We start from the raw sequence: 24,353 nt of genomic DNA, 5'->3' as shown, positions 1-24,353 counted from the left end.
AGATGGAGCAGAAATGGGGTCTGCCTCAAATAGAAAGTTCCATCTCGTATTACCCTGAGAAGAATCCGCTGGAGATCCTTGGGTTCAGGCTGCCTCATCCTCTGCCTCAGTGGGACCAGCCTCAAACTCGTGCTCCCAAACCCACTGGGGCACTTTACCCATGTGGATGGTGGCCCTATGCAGCAAATTCTTACCCTAGCCCACCCTCTCGTGCCCAGGTATTAGAATAGGACAAAACAGAAAGGTCTGAGCACATGTAGTCCCAAAAGTATCCACGGGGCGTCGCTGTTGTACCATCTCCCTGCCTTGCTCTTTTCTTTCTTCTGGCCTTACACTTCTCCCAAAGGAAGCCATTCTATAGTCCCAGAGTTTAATGTAAATGCCTTCTGATCCCCACTTCTGCACCCAGGACCGAGAAAACAGCGTTCTCTCTCTTACAAATTTAAATTACAGCATACGTGTTTTGGAAGATCGTTTTCATTGCCGAAATTAAAAAACCCAATGGGGAAACAGATAGTACAAAACTTTATGTACAGAAGACTCGTCGGCGTTACTATACTGTAGTAGTCTTCCTATGCATCGATTTCACACGGGAGTACATATTTTAAGAACAAAAGCACTAGCACTATTTCATGCTGTTACAATTTGCATTTTCCCTTGTCCAGCAGGTATGGATTTATTCCACCGCATCCAGACAGTGGGGTATTTCGATTACACGGGTGCTTTTCACAATGACTCCTGCTTTGTTAGCAATGTAGAATGGGGTGGGGAGGGGGGAGCTTATTTTCAACTTCCGAGTCTCTTTTTTTCCCTGGTAGACTTGCTTCTGTTTTTCAAACACATAAACAGAAGGTTACACAGGTTTCAGAAGAACCGTATTGGGAACTACATTGGGAAGGTATCTTCAGGGAAACCTCATGCCATTGTCTCTCCACAGCTCCTCCCTGGGCCCACACAGCTCTGGGCCAGCCTCCAACTTCTAAGCACCCCCCAAATTCACTTGCCCGCACATGAAAAAGACCCTCCAAGGCCTCCATCTGTAGAGTAACCAGAAATCCAAAACTTGAACTCCTCTGGAGAGCCAGCCATCTTCAGGCTTTGCTTCTGGAATACTGAACGGCCCCTCTGGCTCAGAGGCAGCATTTCACAAGTTAGACATAGCTTTACCCTTGAACCCAGCAATCCTGACTCTAAAGTTCACCCAGAAGTTTTAGTCCATACACCCCACTCAGCACGCACGGGGATTCTTCTTGGGAAGGAACTTGCGACAGGCAGGCTGCCCGTCAGAGTCTGTGGGAGGCCTGAGTCCGGATTCGCCCACCCAAACAGGATCCAGGAGCAGTTAAGTGTGCTGGCCAGAAGGACTGTCAGAACATGCAAGGCAACCAACAACTAGGCAACAGCGCAGGGGTGCCTTTTTTCCTTTTTCTTTTTAAAGATTTATTATGTACAGTGTTCTATCTGCATGTACACCTGCAGGCCAGAAGAGGGCACCAGATCTCATTATAGATGGTTGTGAGTCACCATGTCGTTGCTGGTACTTGAACTCAGGACCTCTGGAACAGCAGCCAATGCTCTTAACCTCTGAGCCATCTCTCCATCCCCAGCTGTGCCCTTGATGTCATAAAAAGGCAAAACAAAGCCAGGAGGGAAAGAGAACACTGACTGTGTGGGCTCCAGGGGCAAACCTGTTGAGGGACAGTGGTGTCTGTCCTCTGAAATTCATTACTTTGCCTTTTTTTTTTCTTTTTTTGGTCTTATGAAGTTATAAAGCTGTTTGTGTCATTCTCAGAAACACCATTCACCTTAGAGACAGGGTCCCTTATTGGCCTGGAGCTCACAACTTAGGTAAGGCTATCTAGCCGCATAGCACATGGGATCCCAGTGCTCAGATTTCAAAAGTGTGTACCACAAAGCCCAGTATTTTCATAGGGGTTCTGGGAACAAACTCAGCTCCTAGTGTTTGCAAGGCAAGTGCTTTCCTGCCTGAGCCATCTCCATAGCCCCTAGACATTCTTATTTGGAGGTTTGGGCTAGGGGCTGACCACGTGGATCTTTAAAGACTCTCCATTGGTGACTTTCATGCGTAACTGGAGTTGAGCTGCTTTGATTCAAATGTGCCAAATTTCTTTACTGTTTAAGTAAGGGTGCCAGCCCTGCATGTCATTAACAATCTGGTAGGTTGATTGATTTGTTGGCTGGCTGGGAAATGGGGGAGTAGTTTTTATTTTATTTTGACTTTTAAGGCATGATCTATATAGCTCAACTGGGCTGGCACTTACTACGTAGTTTAGGTGAGTTGGAACTCCCAATCCTCCTGCCTCTGCTTCCCAAGTGCAACTCCAGGTATGTGCCATTACACCCAGCCAAAAAGTAATCTTCTGCATGCTAATTTGTCATGAGTCTTTTTCTTCAGCTCTTTTTTTTTTTTTTTTTTTTTTCTGTTACACATGCTCTCTGCCTCCCAGCCTAGCCTGCCCTCCCTCCCTCTTCTGGGATGTGACTTACCCGGAAGAGGGCACAGCAGTTTGCAGGAGGTGCCGGTTACCTGAACTTCTGGATATCCTGACGGCTGAGATCAGTATTGCCCCCAAAAGAATCCTACCACCCTATGCAGCAGCAAGAAGTAAAGAGGGCTACATCCCCTTTCCCCTCCAACCTTCTTTTTTCCCATACCTGGGGTGTTCGGGGTGTTGGAGGGGAGGTATAAGCTTTAAGGAACCCCCAAATAAAGTAGTGTTTGAAAAACTAGCACCTCCAGGGAATGGTAGAGCTTTCTCATGATGAAGACCCGTGTTCGGGATGGAATGGGCTGTGTAGCCAAACCCCATCCCTTGTGGTCTGGAGTAGTACCAGCACACACTTTCAGCTGCTCCCCAAAGCCAGGGAAGTCAAGACTCTGTGACATTATAGAGTCCAGCCAGACCCCATGTCACTGCTGGTACCACTCGTCTGGTCAGTGGGCAGCTCAGGGTCCATGCAGCTGTTTAACTAGCAAAGTCCAGCCTACCCCAACACCCTCATCCCTTAAGTATGTTTTCTCTAAACCACCAAGTGTTCCCCCAGGACACGGCTTGGGAGAACACAGTGCTCATTTCTTTGAAGCTGGTTATGCCAGCGCCTGCCCCAGCAAGGGTGCAGCTCTTAGGGTACACCTCCAAAGACATTCGTAGGGTGTCCACTACTTAGTTTGCCCTCCACAGTACTCACCAGAACACTGGGTGTTGGGAAGAAGGGCTCTAATGCACCCCATCTCTTGGATGCCTGCATTATATGTGATGATAAAGGCAGGCAGCAGAAGCACCATTTGGGTGTGTTTGGTAGAACTGTGGTACATTCCACCCCGTGGAAGGGAAGTCACGTAGCTGCCACCTCCCTTTAGGGTCATGTGCGCTTAGCTGCATATGAATCTTCATTCACAGTTTTTAGCCCCAGTAAAGCTGTGTGAATATGGCTGTAGCGCTTTGCCCCGGGGCTTCCTTGCCTGCCTCCCATAGATGGAGATGAAGCTCATTCTCTGTAAAGTGGTCCCTGGAGGGGGGACATGTTTCTTCCTCTCTTAAGCGCCAGCACCAAATCTATGCCTGCTGACACAAGAGCAGCCTTCTGCAGGGCCACCATGAAAAATGTTAGGCGTGACTGTGGCCTCCATCCTACATCTTGTAAGTGTGGTGGGCCCTGGAGCTCTTCTTGGAAGTCCCTGTACTCACTGAGTCAAGAGTTTGGTTTCTCTTATCTTACCACCTCCAGCCTAGAGCCAGGCCCACAAAGTTCCCTTTAAACTTGACTCTCGGGGACTGTGTCTCCAGAATGTAAGACTCAAGGCCTGGGGCAGACTGGGGAGCCTGCATCCCAGAGTCTCTCCTGGAACTATTCTCCTCTGTCTCTAGATACTCCAGGAGCCAGAGGGAGGAAGCTAGAAGGAGCGGGTGCTGAGACATTTTCCAAGGACGTTCCAGTGAAAAGGTGGGTCTGAGGCTGAGGCCCAAGACCGCGTGGGCCTGGAAGCTGGGATAGACTGAGTCCTCCCAACTCTGGCTCTCAGCAGCTCTGGGTCAGTCTTGCTCACACTGTTGGCCCCAGGCTAATAGCACAGCGACAGGGCCCTGTTCCTTTCTACCATCAGAGGGAATATGGACAGAATGATAAACTCTTCCGGCAGCCTGGGCCAGTAGGCAGTGCCTTCGCCATTGAAACTGACCCTCTGCAGTGCGTACAGCTTGCTCAAGGTCAGTGGGCGTCTCTGGATTTGGTTCCATGGAGCAGTGGAAATTAGAAAGGTATCATTGATCCAGGTCATTGGCCTGAGTCATAATACCCTTTCCTGGTTGGAGGTGAGGAGGAGGGGGAAGGGCAAAGTAAATGAGCTGGAGGCCCAGAGGGAGGAGGGAGACTGCAGAAGGGGGTGGGGGAGATAAGACATGGCGGGTGATGATGTGTGGGGAAAATCCTGAGGGACTGACCCCTCCTGCCCCTCATCGCATGTGTCTCACACCAACTGTGTGGTGATGGTGGACGCTGATCGTCCTGTCTCTAGTCTCCACAGCTACAAGAGATGTGATCCTTGTGAGCACGTTCAGTGTCCTGTAGAAGCCGAGGGGGAAAAAGGGTCAAGACAAAGAAGAATGATGTTACTCTGAGAGATGCAAGAGCAAGGCTCTATGTCAGTCTTTCTCAACTGTGACTCTATGTGTGCACGCACTTTTCTGACCATTCTGAAAGTTTGGGGGTGTCCCGTTCGCCCCTTGCTGCTCTCCATGCCATCACCTATTAAACCAGCTACCGGCCTGGACCCATGAAGTGGCCTGGCCTTTCTCTGAAGCCTGGGCCACCAGGCAGGTAAAAACCAATTCTGATTGTCAAGTCATACCTCCCTCCTCCCCTGTGCTGCTCCCCACCAAAGGTGTTGATGGAGGGACCGTGTGAAGGCTGATGACCAATCCATAGGCAAGCCTGGACTCTTCCACACAGAGGTGAACAGCTGGAGGGTGAAAGAACAGGAAGGAAGGATTTATCCTGCTGTAAGTGTCATCTAAGGGCCAAGGAAGAGGGGACTAATGGATGTGAAGTGTGGGAGCAAGGTCAGCTCAGAGCCCAGCCTCACCTCTGTGGTCACCCAGGCAAGGGAAACCTTTGCTGGAGTCATGCTCCTGGGGTTACCTGTATGCTCACCCTCCTCCTGGCATAGTCTGGATCGAGACCGCATGGCCAAAGCCACCTTTGACCCTGATTTTCCACTGTACCGAAGGTTGGGGCTGCCTTTTCCTCACCATGAACTGCTCTGATTAAAAAACTGACTTCTCACAGCCGTGTTTTGATGGCCGGCCATCCTCCTGCCTTCTGCAGACTCTTTCTTTACTTTGTATGCTTGCCAGGGCCTTTATCTTGATCCTGGGAAAATAAAGGCACCTGCTGAGCTCCTGCTAGCCGGCTAGAGAGGCATCAGCCACCAGGGCACAGACTTACACAGAGAAAACCCGGCTCCTCCAGCAAGAGCAGCGGGGCCTGGCCTTGTTTGCCCAGGCCAGTACAGCTGTCCCTGCAATGGACTCTCCGGATTCATCATGGCCCAGGGTCGGCTTCCTGCTAGGGCCTTTGAAGGAGGCAGTGGGAAGAGCAACCTCCCCGCTTCTCAGAAGTCTCCACACCCTGTCTCCATCCTTTCCGGATAAAACCAGCTCTTCCAGACATTTCACATCTTACCTAAACTGCAGGTGTCCCCATTTCCGAGTCCCTGGCATCCGCAGGGTGCCGTTCACTCGAGATTCGCTGCCTAACCTGGGCCCTGACCCTCAGCCGTCCACAGGCGTTTGAGCTCCCCGGCCTGACTCCAGTTCCTTCCGGGAGCCAGTGGCACCTCCTGCCCTCAGCCACTTGAGCAAATGCCAAGACACCTACCCTGACATCAGCAATTACGCCAAGGGCCATTAGGCTCTCAGCATGACTATTTTTAGCGACCCCGTGTCTATCACTGAAACATTTTCCCCCTGTGGAAAAATATCCGTTCTTCCTTCCATCTGCAGCAGCTGCCCTGCCCTTCTCTTTTTACCTCTAGCCAGGAAAAGGCCCTGGTCCCCTCAGATGTTTTTCCCACCGCCTGGAGACTTCTTGGGCAGGAAAGGCCAGACCACCAAAAGCCCACTGCATTCTGCACAGCCACAGTTGCTTGATTTTAAGCATGAGATTCTCCTGGGCTCAGTTCTTACATTATCCTTCTCTATCCATTCATGTTGCTGTTTCCTGCAAAAATCTCAGTCAGATGAACACACCCTGACCGAGGGGCACGCAGGCCAGTCGGGGCAGAGCCAGGCAGATGGCACGTACAGCCCATCCTGTGAAGAGGGATGAGACAGACAGACAGTTTCCCAGCACCTCGGTTACCATGGGCAGAGGGCCCATCAGGAGAAGGGGTCCTCCCAGCTCTGTTCACAGGGTCAGGAGGAAAGTGGGCCAGGTCCCCCTCCAGCTTGTGCAGGTGGCCTTTGCCAGTGCCCCTGGTTTGGCCCCAGGCCCCTGGACCTTGGCACAGCTGACACCATGACGAAAGTGACTTTCAGGCCCTAGAACCCAGCACGCAGGCAGCAACCCTGCCAAGATGAGAAAGAAGACCTAATCCATTAAACTCCATGCTTCTGGGGAAGTCTCTAAATGTTTAGAGTGCCCTAACTTTGCTTTTTGGCTTCTGTGGTTCCACTCTGGCTAGCTGTTCTTGCTGATTGAAGTATGTCAACCCAGAATGTAGGTTTTTTTTGTTTGTTTTGTTTTGTTTTGTTTTGTTTTTTGTGCTTGAAAACTCATCCTGAAAAAGGCTCAGAATTGCATTGGGGCCCGAATACCCAGTGTAGTCCCCGATGGCTGTAAACAACTTTCTATTGGCTTGAACCCACGTCCAAGTAGTTTTCCCTGGTGGACACCCCACAACACTAGAGCAGAGAGGCCTGACCACAGAAGGGGTTGGCCACTCCCTTGGGAGCTCTGTAGACTGCAGCCAGGTAGGGAGAATGAGGGCAAGCTGTAGAGGCAGCCTCCATGGGGACAGTAACACCTAACCTAATGCTGGGGGTGACTCTGGAACCCAGTTGTGGGAGGACACCTTTTCTTCAAAGAGGAAGCCAGGGTCTTCTGAGGCCACCAAGCTCAGGGACCTTGTGTGCAGACATGCTCAGTCAGTCTCAGTGCCTCACCTCCTCCCACCCTGTCCAGATGTTATTCTGCAAAGGTGGTCCCCAGGAGTCGCTATGCCATTAGTGTCCCAGGCTCTGCCTCCAGGATTCACAGCCTTATGCAGAGCACACAGATAGCTCTGAACAGAGGTACACAGCTGTTTGCAGTTGGCGGAGTATTTGGGCCCATCCCCCCTTACCGTCATATGATGTTTGGCCTCTTTGCAGAGGAGCAGCTTGGAGTTCAGTGAGGTCAAGAGAGTGACCAGGAAAGGACTCCTGCACCACTATCCAAATCCCACCCCGGGCCTATTGGGGAATTGCCCTATACCTAGCAAATAGCTCACAGGGCTAAATCCAGAGTCCTTACTGTGACTCACATAGGTCGCCTTGCCCCTCATCCATTCCACCTCATTCCAGTGAAAGGAAAAGGAATGTTGGCTCGCTCTGGCCACTCTGCTGTCCCTGGCGTGACAGATACTTTCTCATCTCCTTGGCATCAAATGAGAAGCCGTTTCTCGCTCGGACACCCGCTTGGCTAGTTCCTTCCCTTCACTCGGTCCCTTCCTGATCATAGGATCCAAGACGCTCCTAACACTTCCATGATTCATCTGTTCCACGGTCACGCAGGTACATGGTACCAGCTGTTCCAGTGAGCTCTGGAGCCTAGGCTGCCTGGTCCCTGCTGTGCCCTGGTGCCCAGACAGTGCCTGCGCCTGGAGACGCTCACTCTGCATCATAAGTGACTAAGAGAGATCACGCGCCTTATGCTCCGTGTGCGTAAACCTCGCTTTGTCATGCTATTGAGCTGCAGCCAGGTTTTTTCTCCCTGCTAAATGTACCCTGATTCCGGGTGCTCTGACGGCCTCCCCTCAACTCTCCTCCGGCTATGCACCCCCAGAGCACCAGTCTCTGCCCATGACCATCATCTTTCCCTTCAGTGAAGGCTTGTGAGTGTTGGGCTTGTGAAGGCCAGGCACTGAGGAGGCAGAGGCCAAGGTCAATTCATAAGGAAAAGACTAAAGGTGAAATAGGATGGCAGAGGGGCCCTGGGACCATGGGACACCGGGATCTCTCTAAAGGCTAAAATCAACAGTCAAGCATTTGTCCATTCCAAAAGTCCTAGCCACACACACCCTCCCTGAAGAAACTCTGGGTCTGAGAAGGGTGGCAATGGGGAAAGGGAACAGGAGTGGGCCTCCTTCCAGTGGGAGAAGCAGAAACTGCCCACTGAGGCCACAACGTCTCCAACACTGAGAGTCCCTGTCCACAGCACTGGTACTCAAAATACGGCATCTTCACCTTCCTCCAGATCCCAGCATGCCACACTCTGCCAAAGCATCCTCAGTAGTACACAGGCACCCCCCCCCCGGAGTCCACGGAGAGAGGAGGAGGACATGGGGTATGGACAGTATCCACTCAGTGCCACTGGGGAGAGTACAGAAGGGCTGGCTGCTCCAAACAAGCCTTGGTGATTTCTGGGATGTTTTATTAAATGGGGGATGGTCCTTAGGCACTGGAGAAAAAGAAAAGGTGAGTTCTGGGACCAGTACCAATACAAACCAATTGTACCTCTTTTTGGCCAGGTCATTGGACTGGAGGACCAGAGAAACACCCCCACAGCCAGGATTTTGATAGCTTATAACAAAGTCCAGTGGACAAAATGTAGCCACGGGGACTGGAGCACACGAAGAGGGAAAATTCTAAGCCCTCTGGAACAGTAGCACACCAAACATCCTGCTGGGGAGGGGCTGACTCCAGCCTGGCACACAAGGCTTGGCCCTGTCTAGCTCCTTCAGCGCTTGATGGGAAACTGAAGATTTCCAGCAGAAAATCGAAGTGCACCACAGAATCAGGACTCAGTCTTAAAAGGTCAAAGGATGTTTTAGAGATTCCATTCCCAAAGATAGATGCAAGCCTGGCATTTAGGTCTAAAACTTTAGATGTGCAAACACACCAGGTAGAGGAAATTTGGTTTTCCCAGCAGCTCAGGAAGGAAAGACTGGGGAAGATAAGTTCGCTGGACACTCGGGAGGTGCCAAATGTATCTTTATGAGCCACTTAAGGGGGGGATGAAATCTTGGGGCACACAGCCTCTCCTCTTTGCTTCTCCCTCTAAAGACACACAGCAAACACTCCCCTCTTGGAAGGCAGGAGAGAGATCAGCTCTAGCTCCATGAGAGTGGCTCCAGGTTAGAGGCCAAGTCTCACTCACAGATGAGGCCCTCTGGCCCCCAAACTGGGACCCAAGCTCCCTTTCAGATTATAGATACGATATTCACAATTTATCTCCGGTGTCTAGCCCCGAGCCCGACATGTAGCCATCATGAGGGGCCACACATGTCAAAACAATTCAATAGACAGCAGGGGAGTGAAAGGCTGGTAGTAAGTGAGAAGTATGTAACACTTGAAGACACTAAAAGGCATTCTAGCTGGAGCTGAGGGCCACTGAGCAGACGGCAACTCTTCCACATACAAAGCCATGAAAGGGCTGTGAGGTAAGAAAATGAGACAGCCTGTACCCAGATGCAAGGACTCCAGCCTTGCATCTGCGTTAATTTCAGTGGGAGAGTGCTCAGGTGAAATCTCCATAGCCCTGAGGTTGCAGCTGGCTGACCTCCTGCCAGGGCTGGGCCGGCCAAAGGTCTTGCCTAGCATGGGAGACGAAGGCACGGCATCCATGATTCCTGCCTCATCTGAGAGCCAGTGAGTGAAGCCTCCAGGTCGTCTAATCTCTTAGGGCCCCACACCAGCCTCCAGGAGCAGACAGACCCAGAACTAGAAAGTGCGTTCTCCCTCTGCTTCTCAGTGACTGGCAGCGGCTGCCTGGAGGTTGTGTTAGGAAGGCATTGTAGGGTACCCTAAGCTGGTTGATGAAGTGTACCGTGAGGTAAGAGCGGTCAGGGAGTGTGTGGGAGATGCATGTGCCCAATGTGTGTGCCCAGTGGCAGGCTCCCTTTCATGTTTCTAGCTGAAGCTGTAAGCCTGGAGCATGCTTGTCCAGACACTAGTAGGGAGGGGTGTGCCTGTGGGGGGCAGGGACTAGCCCGGCTTCTGGTACTGCGTCCTTCTTTACAGTCCCTGGAGGGTGCCTTTCCATTCATACTGTTCAACAAGGCACGGGGGTGTGTTTTCAGACATGCTCACAAGGACTTGGGGGCACAGAGGTGGGCAGCTAACGCTCATCCGCTCGACAGCAGTTCAGGTCAACCAAGGAGAGACAAAGAAGGGGGTACCAGTGACCACAGTGTCCCATGCGTCTGGGCTGCGCATTTATTTTGACATAGTGTGACCTTGGGTGATCAAGTGCTGGATCGGTGCTTCAAGGCACAGAATGTGAAACCAAACCTTGTATGAAGGAGTGGCCTGGCTACGAAGGCTCTAATCTTCATGAATGTTTAGTGCTCGTTTTTATTTATTTATTTATTTATTTGTATCTGGTAGGCCTGCCTGAGTTCTCAGTTCATGCAGGCTGGCAGGCCTCAATCCTCTGAGGCCTCTCAGCCTGCCCTGGTCCAGGACACATGCACTCAGCACCCCAGACCTCAGAGACAACTGGACAGGGAGAACAGTCCGCCTGCTCTCCGTTCCCCACCAGGCTACCTGCCTTTCCCTGCCTCCACCCACCACAGAAGCAGGCTGGCTCTTGGCTCCTGCTTTCAGCGGCTCCTCTGCTCCCTGGAAACTCAGGCAGCTGACTGTTGTTGCAATCTTGAGGCCCAGAGTGTCGATCAATGGTGAGAAAGGGGGAGGGAAGCCGGGAGGAACTGAAGACAAGAGGAAAGAACTGAAAGGTGGAAATGGGAGGGGTGGGCTGAGAGAGGTAGAGGCAAGAAAAGGCAATGAGGACCCTATGGACCCTCTCCCAGGAGGAAAAAGTGGGTATTGCTGGCTGCCTCCAGGGTGATGCGGCCAGATCAGAACTGTGAGAAAGGCATATGACAAACACGCACACATGCCACCCCTTCTTGCTCTTGTAATTCCAGCTTCCACGTGTCATCTGAGTCATGCTAAGCAGGTGACGCCTGGGTAGACGGATATCTTAGGTCGCCTTTTCCTGAAAGATACAGCCAAGAGTCTGTATCTGCTGGGGGGAGCCCTACCAGAGCTGGTCTTTCCCTCAAGCCTGCATAGCTCTTGCTGGACACCCACCCCACAAGCTCACCCATGAGAAATAAAAGGCCCATAGGCCTGTGGATGGATGCGAGGGGGGATGGCAGGTGGTATGGTGTGGCTCTGCACTCCCTGCCCACCCCCACACTCAGCCCTCCCTCCCCCAAACTCACCCATCCCTTTCCACTGCTTATCTTTCTATCTCATCACAGCGTGTCACTACTGCCTTTGAAATGTCTCTCCAGTTCCCTCTGCCTCCCCACAGCCTCTCAGGTCTGACTCAAGTGCGCAGGGTAGCCCTAGACCCCAACTTTTAGACCTCCTTCCCTTTGCATTTTCAAGGTTTTCTGTCCCGTTATTTCCCCACTCTAGGACCTCGTGGAATTCCTAGCTCGAGCTCTAAGTCCAGTTGTACTACGTGGACCTCAGGTTCCTGATCTCGGATTTTGGCTCACAGCCCTGCGCATTTCCACACCTGCTGCTCTAGAGCACTCCCACAGCAGGCAGGGAACATGGAGAGATGTGAGGTAACCTGACCACAGAGAAGTTCTGCACACATGCTCAGCAAACTCCTACTCCATAGCCCAACAGCTCCCCCCTCCCCTCCTCAGCCCATCTGCAGGGTGCCAAGCACCAGGATGGAAATGATCGATGTGCCAAAATCTAACGCTACCCCCACCCCGCCAGAAAAGGGTAAAAATGAGGTCACAGTCTCGATGAGGAAATGCAAGTACTTCTCAGGGATTCATTTTTACATTCAACCCAAGCACGGCCATCACCTGGGGCTGATGGCTCTTGGCAGACTATTTCCTCTTGCTTATGGGCCACTTGGGGCACATTGAGTACAAAATAACCACAAAGGAGGCTTCTAACGTCCCTGTGACTAATGTCAGGTTGATGTATGGCCGCCATAAGGTGCAGTGAGCAGAAATGATCTCGAAAGATAAGAGCTAACATTTGCTGAATGCTTACTGGGTGCAGGGTCAGGGTGCCGTTTAGTTCTTCCGGACGCTCTAACTCATTCCTTCTTTCCAATAACCCCACAAGACGGTGGCGCCGCTATCACAATTATGCAGATGAAAACAGAGGCTTGACGGGGTTAAGCAAGGTGACCAAGGTTACAGTGCAAGTCAGTCGTGGAGCCAGCGTTGGGCCAAGGCATTGCTGCAGAGGGGACTGCCGGCGTAATTGTTTTGATCTACTTTATTGGGTTCTTAGACTTCTACCTCCCTTCCAACCCTTATTCCACCCTAATCCCTAAACTCCCCAACACTAGGTAGGAAAGAAAGAAGATTAGAGGGGCAAAGGGGGCATAGTTCTCTTTAGACTACTTCCTGCTGATCAGGGTCCTTGGTTCCTTGGGACAAGTCCAATCTTTGTCTCATAAGGGTATCTCCAACTTTCTCCTCCTCCTCCTCCTCCTCCTCCTCCTCCTCCTCCTCCTCCTCCTCCTCCTCCTCCTCCTCCTTCTCCTTCTTCTCCTTCTTCTTGTCTCTTAGCTCATGACTGCTTGACAAATCACAACAGCAGCAGCCATAAGCAGCAAGGGGAGCAGCAGCCACCGTCTTCTTTGGAGTGCCCCTGTCCTTCTCTGGGCTCTGGCATTTATACTCTGTCCAGAGCCCCCAGAATTGCAGACATAAACGATCTGCAGCTGGGAAAGATCATGCCCTGGCTAGTGCATGTTATCACCATCTATGAAGCAGCCTCTTATCCCACATCTGGAATTAAAACAAAAACATATTCGTATAACATAGCTGTTTAAAAAAAAAAAAAAAACAACTCTCACAACATTCCCCTTTTAGTCCAAAAAAATGGTCTTTTTCTCTAATATTAATAAACTATATGTAATAAGAATAATTATGAGAACTATCAAGAATTATATTTAAAACCTCCAGTTCACATGTATTTGGCAACCTTGGAGAAAGTACTTCATTATCTGTCCTATCCTGGTGAGTCCAAAATTTTGCACCTAAATCAGCTTTCTTATCATACCCTGCATTTATTATCTTTTTAGATCCTAAAACATTTTCCTAAATCCTAAATAACTTAAACTTTTATATCTTTAATTTATAATAAGGAAAACTGTAGGATTATCTAACTATCTAGTCTTCAGCCCCATCAGCGACCTGAGAAGGATAACTATTACCTGAGCAAACAGGAAGTACAGAGCACTGTCCCACCTTGATTCTTCAAAGTTGATCAGGTCAATAGATTTCCTCTGTGTCCTGCTTGTCCACTGTTTGGACAGCATGCTGTCAGCAGTCGAGGCAAGGGCAGTTTTTTTTTGTGCAGTGGATAGCTTTGTCACATTTGAAGCAAACTCCATATGGAAGTTCTTTGATGTCCATCATCTCCTTTAAAGTTATATGGGGGTACTGCCAGGAACTGATGAGTCTCACTGTCATTTAAAAAAAAATTTTTTTTGTTAATAAAACATCTTAAATGTCACATTCTATAGATCTCTGAAGTGTCTGAAGAGCATCTGTCTGTCTAAAGTATATCTGAATGGGCAAACGTCGCTTGGTTTTCTATCTATTTACTATCTGCTTAACTTTGAAAGCATCTATGAGACTAAATGAAGCTTATTTCTGTAATTAGCTCAGCTAATACCTAACAAGACCACCAGTAAGATTATTTACAGGTGACCGACTGCTAACTTGGATTTCTAATTATCCTAAACAGTTCGCAACAGTAGCTTTTATAAGACTAAAACTTTCCATTTTTAAATGAGTTGCATTTCGTACAGCACCAAGCAAGAGTTGGACAAAAATAAGCTTACACTTCTATCAATGAATAATAATGCATATCAATACAAAAATATTTGAGACTGGTAGATTCAATAATGTACCTTTTATTCCGCCATCCTATATCTCCCCCTGTCCCCGCCTTTTAAAAAACTTTTATCATCCCCATTATCCCCCCCTAATACTAGATAGGGGAGAAGGATGAGAGAGAAAGAAGAACAGAGGGGAGAGAGAGATTCTGAATTCTAACCTTCTTTGCTTAGTCTCCCCCCCCCCCCGACCATGACCAATAACAACTTGTAACCAACCTCTCCAAATGACAACAAGCAGTGACAACCCACTGAATAACCAAAACCCACCCATCCCACCTCTTGGGAGTGAGGTCATCATGTTCTTAAAATTGATTCCTGCTGTCTGGGGACAAATGTATCCTTTGGGGACCCTAAGACAATTGTGATACTGGCCAAGTTCTGGGAGAACTAGCTGTATCTTTTGCTGTCCAGTCTCTGTGTGATAGGAAAGTACGTGGCTTACCTGAAGCCCTGGCTGTAACAGTCTCTGAGGCTGGACCATCTTAGCTAGCCATTTTGAAGTTGTTCTGGATGCAGATTTTTGAGTATGCAGCTACTAGGGCCATCTGTGAGGCCGGATCACCTGGGATACATGTCTTTTCTTTATGGGTATCTGGCCCTTCTGCTCTGAAAACATACAGACTGTTAAAGGTAATAATATACATTTCTGTGTTAACACATGTATGGAATGCGTGGTGTGCACAAATCAACTAAGGATGGTTCTCTGTTCTTTAAGCAGGAAAGACATTAAACTTCATAAATCCATTTGGACTATATAGCCAAACTGTTATACAAATTTCCATCCAGGCCATGTGAAAGGCTGGCGTGTAATAACAAGTCATGAGGACTCTGTAGAGGAACAGCATTTACGTCACCTGTTTTGTTGTTCTTGGCTTCTTCCTTCATGTCTATAATAGCCAGGATTTTCAATAGGCTTCCCTCGGTCAAGCCTAATATTTATTAATTTTGAAGGGCTCCACGGCTTTTCATTTCCTGTTGAATCAAAGGCATAACCTCTCCCCCAACACAACACATCTCCTGCTTTCCATTCTGAAGTTAACACATCTTTAAAATATATGGGCAGGTTTAATTCAGCAGTCCTTTATAAAATCCAATGTTTTTCAGCAGCTCTGCTACCTGTCTCATTGACATTTAAGAAATTTTAAATCAACAAAGTATTACTTAATCTATCTCTGAGATCTCTCATATTCTCTTTCTGTTAAATAAGCATTTCCTTTAAAGTCCTGTTAGACTTTGAAATCTCTCCACAATTGCTTGTTCTGTAGGAGTGTAAGGTATCCCAGTAATATGTTTTGTTATAACATGTAAAGAATTATTGCATTTCACTGGATACATATGCTGAAGCATTATCAGTTTTAATTTGTAAAGGTATTCCTAAGATAGCCACCACATCTAATAAATACGTAATTGCAGAATGAGCCTTTTCAGAACTCAAGGCAGAAGCCCACTGGAATCTTGAATAGCTGTCAATTATGTTGTACATTCTTTAGTTTTCCAAACTCTGTAAAATGAAACACATCCATCTGCCAAATTTCATTTCTTTGGTTACCTTTAGGGTTACTTCCAGCATGTAATGGAGCTTAATTATGTAAAAACATGTAGGACAATTTTGTTATAATTTATTTGGACTGTTGTTAAGTTATGAGAAACTTTTATTTTAAACTTCTACTACTTACAGGATGTCTTTTATGATCTATCTCCTCATTTCTAATGCCAATGGTCCTGGCAAACCTGTATGAGATTGAATATGAGTTATCTATATTGGATGATCTCTGTTTCAAATTAGTTGTTGCAGCAGTATAAATAACAAACTTAATTCTGTGTCATCTGGAGTAAGTTCAGGAATCTCTATATAAAAAGCAACTCTCTCTGCAAATCAAGAGTCAGTAACTATATTAAGAGGTTCTGGAAAATCTAATGGAACCATGAAAATAGCATACAGTTCTAATTTCTGAACTGAAGCATATGGACTTTGCATTATTTTACTTATATTTTCTGACTTACAACCTGACATTTCTGATTTATTGGCATCTGAATAAAAGGTAGGAGCGTTAGCAACTGGTGTTTCTCTCACGATACGAGGAAGACTCCAATTGAAGTCACTGGTGTATTTGTTAACTTCTCCCCCCAAAAATCACTGCAAGCCTTTTTGCCAGCCCTCACTGATTACCCATAAGGAGGTAATTTCAGCATTAATATAAGGCACTACAGTCTCTGCTGGGTCTATTTCTGTTAATTGATGAAGTCTTATTCTTCCTTTCACAATCGAATCAGAAACTTTTTCTATGTAGGTTTTTAATTTTTTCCCTTGCTTGTATGCTAAAAGTACCCACTATGAGAGAGTCCCTTCTCTCTGCATCAGAATTTCTGTGAGAATGAACAGAAGGCAAAATAAAATACAATTCAGCTTTGGATCCAAAAGGCTCACATGTGCATCCTGCAATCTCTTTTCTATGAGTACCAATTCTTTTTCAGCTTCAGCTGATACTTTTTCTTCGGCCAATTCTTTTAAGTCTGAATCACCTTGTAAGGTTTGAATTAAATTACTTAGCTCTTGAGTGGTCAATCTAATTATGGACCTTAGCCAATTACTACCTCCCAACAATTTTTGAAAGTCATTAACAATTTGTAATTGGTCTCTTCTGATCTTTACCTTCCATGGCTGGATTTTCTAATAGACTTACCTTGCATCCTAGATAATTAATAAACTCTCTTTTTTTATATTTTTCTTTTCAGGAGCAATTTGTGATCCCAAGAAGGCAAAATTCATCAAATATTTTTCCTAAGATTATCTGCATCTGGAAAAGACAGTAAGATATCCTCTATATAATGACAAATTACATAGATTGAGGAAACTATTCACAAATTATCTCTAACTGGTCCTGGTATCTCTTTACACCTATAGAACAACTAACACCTTAGTCTGAGATCTCTTTGATGCATATACATGCCATCCAACAGGTCCTCTGTTGATACTCAGCATCAGCACACTATTCAGAGACAGTAAGATCCATAGTCTCCTTAGGAGTCTGCAATACAAGTATGTTGTGCTCAACCTGCTAGGGTACTTTTCTGCTCCAATCTAAAGTCTTGGGGTGTCCCTCAGCCTCCTTGTGTAGAATAAGAGAGAATGTTCTCCCTGTCTCACCAGAAAAAGGATTGAAGGAGGGAAGGAGGCAAGGAAAGAAAAAGAGAAGGGAGAAGGGGAAAAGGAGGAGAGATGTACAAACCAGAAAAGGATCATGCTGAAAAATACCCACTTTGCTTTGCCCATTTTGCCCATGAAACGAAGTGGAAATTTAAGTTTAGATGTAAACAAAGCCCAGCTTTACCAGATGGAGACCATTAGGACAGGAGACTGCTACAACTTGAACCTAGAACCTTTCCAGGTCAAGGGAAACCTAAAGGAAATCTTTCATGAGAAAAGCATGCATCTTAAGGGTTACCCAGACCTACAGTGCATAGGTGGCGCCATGCACGGGACACAGGATCGATGAAAGAACGGAGTTAGGGTTGATCAAGCAAATGGGTCCATTAGGTCTTTCTACCCAATCCATGGTACCATTATTATTTTGATCTAGAAAAGTGGCGACATCCTATGGTTCATTTTTAGTCATCGCTAGGGTGCAATTTAAGCTTTACCAGGAGGAGGATTCGTGAACATGAGCGAGATGTCTCAAAGTCCAGCTTTGGACACATCAGGGTTTGAAGGAGGAGGCGTGTGTTCAGAACACACAGACACAGGGATCTTCTTTTTAGGTCAAACAGGTTCTCTTATTTGGGGGGAAACACTCACACATATACACACAGACATCACACAAACATATGCACAGATATGCAGGCATACACACAAACATGGAAACATACACACAGACATATACACAGACACGCATACATACACACATACCTGGTAGATGAAGCAACGCTCCAACAACTTTAGATATGTACATGTATACATACATATACACATTTGGTGGATGGAGCAAATTCCAACCAACTTCACATATATACACATTATATGCACATATACATCATATACATATATACACATATATGTACATACACACATATATGTATACAAATATGTACATATATGCACATATATACATACATATGAACTTACACATATATACATACACATAGGCACATATGGACATACGTACGCATATACATGCAAACACACATTTGGTGAATGGAGCAAAGTTTTAACTTTATTATTTTTTTCTCCCACAGCTTACGTGCCCCAGCAAAATCTTTCAAGCAGTACAAAGAATACAATGTGATTTCATATACTACTTGTTTTCTAGTGAACGACAATGAATATAAGGAAAAATGCACGTTCCCAATACCTGGCATGATCAAATGTTTTACGTAATATGGATTTAAAAACAACAACAACGAATCACTCCCCAAGAACCCACACACGTTTGTAACTGAGCAACTTGTAATCGACCAACAAAGTGTAAGCAAGCAAGGCAATTTTCTCAGCTAGTTTGTCTTACGGGCAAGCTGCAGTTTGCTGTTACAGAGAAAGGATCGATTATTTTATTATTTATCTTAAAAAGTAAACGTATAAAAGCCATAAAAGAATCATAAATCTAAACTTTTATATTAAAAAAACGTCATTTCTACTTTAAATCCTCAGGGTGCACATGTGCTTATTAACAAATTTTTTTTTATTAAATTATATCAAGGAAGCTGAGGGCACAAATGCCAAAAAAAAAAAAAAAAAAAAGAAAAGAATCAGTCACTATAATAAGTGCCAATGATACTGCCCAGGGAGGGGCTGGGAGCCCCTTAGAGTTTTCATGCAGCCCATAGATCATGAGTGACGTGGTGATCATGACGACGACAAGCAGAGCTAAAGTCCTCAGGACTCTGCCTCTCCAAGGCACATCCGTAGTGGTTGCACTAACTGCTGAGCTGTATCCTGTGAGTTGTGAAGCCATTTTGTGCCCCCGAAAGAGATGCAGCCCCACCTTGGAGGAGCTCCTTCTATAACAGGAAGAGGAATTGGGGGGACTAATATTTTCTCACTACAAGCCTTTGTCTTCAGGTTTTTCTCCTCTGATTATCCTGTTCTTGAAGGTGTGTGTCCTGCTTCCCTTTTATCCCTGTAAGGAGAGAGAGATGGAGCAGGCGGCCTTTGAAAACCACATGTCCCTCTGCCTGCTCCCTGCATTAAGTTCATTTCCCCCTAGTTATTGCTTATAAGTAAGCCTGGAGTTTCTTTGCACCATTATTTTCCATTTTTTTATTTTCTTTCTTTCTTTCTTTCTTTCTTTCTTTCTTTCTTTCTTTCTTTTTTAAGGTATGAGGCTTCAAAGAGCACTTTCTCCATCAAATCTTTCCATTTGAAAGGCAAGTGTTCAGGAGTAAGGAATTATTAGCGAGACCTCTAGCCTGTGTAAACCACAAGAAAACTTTGTGAAGCTGTTTCCTATCCTTCCCTCCCTGTAGTCTCCAGGTGACCAAGTGACCATACGGAAAGAGTAGGCAGTGACATTACCCTTCTGGATGCATGAAAATAAAAAGGTGGATTATGTCCTGAGGGATGCTGCTCCCTTTCTCATCAGTAACGAAGCCGGAAGTTGCCCAGGTCTTCAGCAAAGCATCAGGTGAAGGCTCTACTGTCAGTTAAAGCAGACCAGATGTGTGAAAGCTGACCCAGAGAAGCCTTTTCCATACAACGGGTGGCTTACAAGATCAAAGGCCAGAGACCATACGGAGCCGACTAAAGACTGATAGCAGGCACGTGCTACGAGCAATTCAATCCGGCCAAAGACAAACTTCTGAAAAGAAAATATTGGACAAAGAGAGAAAAGTTGTGCAGCCCGTGGTGTCCATGTCAGAGACAGTGATTGGATCAGCTGGCACTCAGAGGACGAAGCAGACTGCCCGAACAGTCCCACCTACCATAAGAAAGTCGGTCATGTGAGCTGCTAAGGGGTCGGTGAAAATGATTCAGGGTGACCAACGGGAATAGCTCCTCCAAAAATGCAAACAAAAAAAGCAGCTTCAAAAATTGAAAGAACGAGAAAAAGCTAACCGCTCACTTTGCTCACCATCGCTTGACAAATAGCAACCAGGAGCAGCAGAGGCAGCCGCCTTCTTCATCAGAGCACCCCCTTCCCACTCTGGGCTCTGGCATTTATACTCTCTCAAGAGTCCGCAGAATTCCAAATATAAAAAAGCTACGGCTGACAAAGATCACACCCCTGCTAGTGCATGAGGCAAATCATAATCACCTGCTGTGATTATTTAGTCCCATACCTGGGACTAAAATTAAAAAATAGTCACATGATATACTGGGTTTTTAAAGAAACCAACTCTCTCACTAAAGATGACATTCTTTGTAACATCGGTAACATCCCTTGCTAAAGCCCCATTTGGGGCAGGCAGGGAGTCAGACTGGGGTGTTTTTACTGCAAGTCCAGATGGAGGCGGTGATCTCATTTCCTCACATGTGAGGACGACTCTCAGGAAGAGGTAGGCTTTCACATGATGAAGGAGAAGGAGGTGGCATGGAGGAGGAACAGGGCCTCTAGGTCTGATGTACATCCAAGGATGACATAGACGATGACCTGAACTCCGAGAGGGACCCGAGTACATCTGTCAAGTGTATCACACAGAGTTGAGGAAGGTCCTCCTGTGTGAGATGTGGTGTGGGTATCCAGACAGGAGACCAGGCTTTGGCTCATGTCACTTCCCATCAGAGATGGGACCTGTTCCTATATAGAACTGAGGCCTCTGCAAGGGAACAGCAATCACCACAGAGTCCACTGTGTTACGTGAACATGGGATGAAAAATTGTCCTTGCCCGGGGCCTGTGCTGGCTGAGCGTTGGTCACCAAGGAACCAGCAGCTTTGCTGCTCTGCTGTGGTCTGAGCTCACCGACCTAAGGCCCATTATGTTGAAGGCTGGTTCACCACATCCAGCACCACTGGGAATGGAAACCTCTAAGAGGTGAAACCCAGGGTGAGGAAGTTAGGCCACTGGGAAGCGACCTGTAAGAGGAGAGTGGGATCGCTGGCCCTGCCACCCTTTCTTTCTTTGCTTCCTGGCTAAAATGAGGCAAACAAGCGTCTGCAGCCAATCAGCTCTCACCATGATGTATGATGCCCAGAGCAATGTGGCTAAGCTGAATCCCCTGAATCATCTGAAACTGAGCCAAGAAAACCTGCTGTGCTTTCCTTTAGGTTGATCTCCTCGGGCATTTTGTCATATCAAGATAAAGCCAGTAACTCAAGTAAGAAACCACGCTGACCTCAGCATCCGTGACCACCTCAGCAGCCTTTGCTTCCTCAGCCACACTGGTCCTTCTCACCTCTGGGTTTCAGTTCATGCCCTTCTGCCTTTCTGGAATATTATTTCTTACTCCCATGTTTCACCGTAGAAGGACGTTTCTTTACACGTAGCTTCACTGACCCTTCTAGATCAAGCCGAGGCCCCTCCAACAAGTGTCACTGTGTGTCATCTGGCCTTCAGAGGTGATAATACCATAGAACCTGGAGCCACAGTCGTGGGCTGGAATCCTGGCTCTGTCACCTAAGTCTCTTGGCCTTCTAATGCCTCAGTTTCCTCGTATACAGAGGATAAACGGCAGCGCTGCCTCATGCAGTGTGGCAGGTGGAGTCACCTAAAGACACGGCCAGTCTAACGCTGCCGTAGCGAAGCCCGTCACCGCGGGTTTGAGATGCTGCGTGTCCCATCGTACGAACGTTCAAGAGCTAGAGTGTAATAGAGCAACTGTCTACCACATGCAAAGCCCTGGGCTCAGTCCCTAGGACCGCAGAAACAAACATACAGAGCGAAGTACATTAGTGAGCCACGTCCTGTTGCGCACGGTACGAAAGTCTGGATCACGGCACGAAAGTCTGGATCACCGCGGCAGGCTCGCTAGTCTCTGCGTTCACCATGCCCTACCTGCTTCTGTTATTCTCCTCCTACGGAGGTCTCCCTTGCAGGAAGCGGCGTGAGCAGTTCAGCCCTACTCATCTCGGCCCCGCGGGATGTGTGGATCGCATCAAGAGGCCACACGAAGGAAGTGGCCTCACCACGCAGATGTCCGCGGCGCGCTCTGAGGGCCGCGTACCGGCAAAGCCATCTGCAGGTGCATTTCTCAGAACCTAACCCGGTGATGAGGAACGCTCGGGGGACCTGTTCCTCCTGCCAGAACATACTCTCCGGGCGGCCATGGATGCTGATCCACGGCCATAATTGGAGCTGAACACTGAACCACGCTTACCCCTTACACACCAGTGTTCTGGCAGCACGGGCCAAGGGAGTCAGCGAAGGAGAAGACTCCATCCTGTGAGGAAGTGTAGCGCCAGCGCCGAGGCCTGAAACCTGTCTCGCGCAGGAAAAAAGCTGGGTCCCCAGGTCAAAGGTCACCCCCGCGGCAGTGCTGCAGGTTGCATCCGTGGAAGTGAAGCGAAGCCTGCCCAAGCCAGGGTCGGCCCTCTGCAAGAGTAGCTGATGACTGGTCACACCTGCTAGCATGTCTCTGGAGAGCGGGAGGTTCTACAGGATGCCCCCAGCTGCCGGGTGGCTGCCTCTCGCCACAGGTCCACGGATTGGATGCGAGCATCGTGGAGGTCTGAAGCACTGGGTCTTCATAGGAACTGAGGTGCCTGTGAATGGAAGCCAGGGCCTCAGGACAGGGGCATGGCGGTACTGAGGTGGAGGTGCTGTCTGCCGTTCGCAGCCTGTATATGGGAGTGGCAGCAGGGGAGCGGCCTGATGGGAGGCTGGGGGCTCTTGGGAGCTGTGCAGCTCAGCTGAGGCCCTGGTGGGGATGACCGCAGAGACCAAAAGGTGGTCATAGCCTGCGCAGCTCCCTGTCCATGCTAGCTCAGTCCAACCTCCCCTGCTTGGACAAATACAAAAGACGCTGGAAGCTGAGGGCAGGAGGGGATCACCAGTGTAGCCTACTAACTCCTGGAAACATGGAGGCCACAGACACTATCCAAGGACCAAAGGACAGGCAAGGCAATGGCCACTGCCTCAAAGAAGAGGGTTGTCCAGTCTGTGCTCCCCCAGGTCGGTGTGAAGGGGCCAGAAGGAAGGAGCCACATTGTGGGGGTGGAGGACAGGAAGGGAAAAACAAGCCTCTGAATTGCAAGGCGCGGGCAGAGTCTATTTATATTGGGTTTAATTAACTCCGCTCTCTGGTGCCACTGAAGCAGCAATCACACTGCAGACGGCACTGATTTGATTGGCAAGGGATGCGCCAGGCAGAATATTAAGACACCCGGCCCCTATAAATAGGTCTAATCACAGCCCCTCACTGGAAGACGGTGAGGAAGACATTAATCAGACCTGGCACCCACCCCAGAACTTGCTCTTAAGGTGCCACATCGGGCCCCTCGGTTGCAAAAGAGGTGTGAGCGGGGCCGGGCTAAGTGTGGCAGGAAGGGCTGGGAGGGTTCGTTTGGGCCTCAAGTGCTGTTCGACCTTGATTAATTGCTCTCCTTCCCTCAGCCTCTGATGCTTTCCCACCTCCCATCCCACACACCAAGAACTGGCATTGCTCTCCGAGAAGCTGTTAGCCCCAGCAATACACATGTGTGTGTTACACAGAGCAGCTCACTGCAACACCTTTACCAAGTAAGGAGGCTGTTCCGGGCTACTCCTGTAGCTTTCCCAAGCTCTTACTTCCGAGCCTCTGACTCCTTCCTCTGCTCCCGAGGCCAGCACTGTCCTAGTCTGAGTTGATGAGCCTGGCCTTCAACTCCATCTCAGGGGTGGGCTCCTTCCGCAAACTTCCATTTCCATTACCGTCTTGGCTTTCCAGGGCTGTGAGACCCATCTTTTTCTCTCTTTTTCTGGTCACTAAGGTGGAGCCAGCTGCTCCCAGACCATCCAGAGAGCTTAACTCCCTTAGAGACCTGGCCAAGAACGTCTAATCCTGCTGTTGATCATTGTGCCGAGCCCGCTGCTCACCTGCCAGGCTGACGCAGTCCGTGTCTCACGTCTCTAAGCTGTAGGGCATGGAAGGGGAAATGGAGGGGACTTTCTGGGCATGGCATGGCATGGCGTGAACTCATTAGCTACCTCATCTGGATGTGTGTAGTTACCCGGGCTCACGCACCATTGGGGAGCGCAGACGAACAGCCCCCAGGTCAGGAAGTGGAGATTAATAGAGCTACTGCTAGCTAGTGCTTTACTGTTCTGCCTGTGAACATCTGATCAGCATGATCTCCACACGCTGAGGAAATCAGGAGACTAGGCAGGC

At 48.2% G+C, this 24,353-nt stretch overlaps 1 long non-coding RNA gene across 1 annotated transcript; it reads left to right on the top strand.

The window, feature by feature from the left end:
- The first annotated feature begins 9,953 nt into the window (after positions 1-9,953).
- Positions 9,954-18,753, top strand: LOC132654098 (uncharacterized). Its single transcript, XR_009591781.1, has 3 exons — positions 9,954-10,053; positions 16,852-16,925; positions 18,349-18,753. It is a non-coding gene; the product is annotated as an uncharacterized LOC132654098 (long non-coding RNA).
- The last annotated feature ends 5,600 nt before the right edge of the window (positions 18,754-24,353 follow it).

This window comes from Meriones unguiculatus, chromosome 5 (assembly GCF_030254825.1).
Source record: "Meriones unguiculatus strain TT.TT164.6M chromosome 5, Bangor_MerUng_6.1, whole genome shotgun sequence".
In the NCBI taxonomy this organism is placed as follows: Eukaryota; Metazoa; Chordata; class Mammalia; order Rodentia; family Muridae; genus Meriones; species Meriones unguiculatus.
This window is presented reverse-complemented; position numbering and strand designations above follow the sequence as displayed.